The 2,068-nt window shown below is 42.9% G+C and overlaps 1 pseudogene; it reads right to left on the bottom strand.

Annotated features, from left to right (window-relative positions):
- Positions 1 to 1,092: 1,092 nt before the first annotated feature.
- On the bottom strand, positions 1,093 to 1,836 carry LOC116547422 (annotated as a pseudogene).
- Positions 1,837 to 2,068: the final 232 nt, after the last annotated feature.

Raw genomic sequence — 2,068 nt, forward strand, 5'->3', positions numbered from 1 at the left:
ATAATCGTGGCTCACTGCAGCCTTGACTTCCCTGAGTTCGGATGATCCTCCCGCCTCAACCTCCTAAATAGCTGGTACTACAGGCACATGCCACCAGGCCTGGCTAATATTTGAGGTCTTTTTTATAGAGATGAGGTCACACTATGTTGCCTGGGACTCCTGGACTCAAGCAATCTTCCTACTTCGGCCTCCCAAAGTGCTGGGATTACAGACATGAGCCACCACGCCTGGCCGAAGGTTATTTTTGAGAGTTGAAGAATCAGAAGTTTGAGCAGGATTGAGCACTGTCAGAAAGTGGGGACAATCCACTGATTTAGTATCATAATTTTATCTGTGAAACAAATGGAATGGAAAGGGATTAAAACTGTCAGTGGAGAAGCAGCAGCCACTCATTTATACCAGGTGTGGGGAATGTTTTGGTTGTGTGTGTGTGTCATTGCGTAGTGCCTTAGTTTTTTTCTTTTTTTTTTCCAACTGAATTATCTCTTTTTATTCTCTTGGCAATCTCTTCCAGAGTTACTACTTTCATTTTAGGCAATAAAATGGGTAAGGCTCCACTTCCCATGCTGGCACTGCTATGAGCATAGTCTTTCTCTACTGCAACTCAGAATTAAAACTTTTGATTCTTGTTTTTTAGGCCAGGCATGGTGGCTCATGCCTGTAATCCCAACACTTTGGGAAGCCAGAGCAGGAGGATTGCTTGAGTTCAAGAGTTTGAGACCAGCCTGGGCAGCATAGGGAGACCCCTGTCTCTACAATTAAAAAAAAAAAGATTCTTGTTTTTTATATTCTTGTCCCAGAAGGAGTTTCCGCTGTAAAGTGATCTGATGACAGTATTTTGCTTTCTTCTGGTGGCCTACAGCCAGTTGTCCCTGGGAAAAAGCAGCTACAAGATGGATTTAATATAAGTATTAATATGTATTAAACTAAGAGGTATTTTATCAAATGAGTTTAAATGAATTCTGGTTTTAGACAACCTACATAACATATTGTTTCCTTAAAAGCAATGCCTCTACTTCAAATAAATCAAAATAAATGAAAAACTCAAGATGACTCAGTTCCATTTCATCAAGTTGTGTGGATGACAAGCAGCAGCCAGTTATGATGACAGGCGATAGATCCAAAGTTAATTGCCAAATTAGTTAACATTTTTCCATTTCTAAACCACCCCTAAAGAAAATCATATATGGGGGGCTCACACCAACCTCAGGGTAATCCAGTAGAGCAACCATGCCATTTGGAATCATGTGTCACCAATAGAGAACTGGTAGTTTTTGAAATTAGCAAGGATATGTTTGATTTGTTCTGTAGCCCCTGCCATAAGAGTTTTATTTTCTCTGGCCTCTGTTCAAGTTTGCCTGTGGTTAATTTCATGTACTTTTATTGTTTTTTTATTGAGCTAGAGTCTCACTTTGTCACCCAGGCTGGAGTGCAGTGGCATGATCTTGGCACACTGTAACCTCCCTCTCCCAAGTTCAAGTGATTCTCCTACCTCAGACTCCCCAGTAGCTGGGATTACAGATGTGCAACACCATGCCTGACCAATTTTTGTATTTTTAGTAGAGATGGGATTTCACCATGTTGGCCAGGCTGGTCTCGAACTCCTGACCTCAGGTGATCCACCCGCCTCAGCCTCCCAAAGTGCTCGAATTACAGGCATTAATTTCATGCGCCTTTGATGTACTTCTTATGACTTCTTTTGTGAAGCTGGTTTCCTGCGAGTGGCAACACCACCAGTGATTACTATGCTTTTGGTACCTAGAGCCTCAGGGCTATCAATGGAGGCATTTCCACCAATGAGCAGTCATCATGAATGTTACCCTCTGTCCTATCCATCTTCCCTCTCCCTGCAGGCATAGCCTGTTGGTGATCTTTCGGGAGATATAAATACTAGAGAGCTTCTCTTGGTGACTGATGACATCCGGATTAGACAAACATGATGGAAGCTGAAAGGAGCCAGTGGTGCTGATTTAGCAGGAGCCTGAGGGGGCAGTGCAGGTGGGACGGGAGAGAGGGCAGAAAAGCAGTGTACTTCTTAGATTTCATGTCAGCTCAAGCCTGACTATAG

Source organism: Sapajus apella, unplaced genomic scaffold (assembly GCF_009761245.1).
Source record: "Sapajus apella isolate SASKATOON/1434 unplaced genomic scaffold, GSC_monkey_1.0 scaffold3072, whole genome shotgun sequence".
NCBI classification, from domain to species: domain Eukaryota; kingdom Metazoa; phylum Chordata; class Mammalia; order Primates; family Cebidae; genus Sapajus; species Sapajus apella.